The sequence below is a fragment of the Apteryx rowi genome, unplaced genomic scaffold (genome assembly GCF_003343035.1).
Source record: "Apteryx rowi isolate R43461 unplaced genomic scaffold, aptRow1 scaffold_51, whole genome shotgun sequence".
In the NCBI taxonomy this organism is placed as follows: domain Eukaryota; kingdom Metazoa; phylum Chordata; class Aves; order Apterygiformes; family Apterygidae; genus Apteryx; species Apteryx rowi.
The window spans coordinates 3696567-3696904 of NW_020450772.1; positions in this window are offsets into that span (position 1 = coordinate 3696567).

Here is a 338-nt window from a genome sequence, read left to right on the forward strand (position 1 = left end):
CTTCTCCTGAGCCAGCAGCGGCCTGACACTGGACAGACACTCCGAGGGCCCCCCAAAAAGAGTAATTTTTTAAAGACTTCTAATAGGATCGTTTTCCCCAATGGGCAATCGGCGATGCAGGCGCAACACTTCCCAGAGGCTGCTCCACTCCCGCCTTGCCCAGCGAGGACTTCTCCGAGGTGGCCCCGGAGTCCCCTGGTGTCCCCAGGTGCTGGGCTAGACAGGCGGACACAGCTGGTGGCACACAGTGCCGGGGCCTGGGCACGGGCGCTGGTGGGCGCCTGCTGGAAGCACGCCGGGCCTGGCGCCCTGCCTGTGCCACGGCCAAGCAGAAGCCG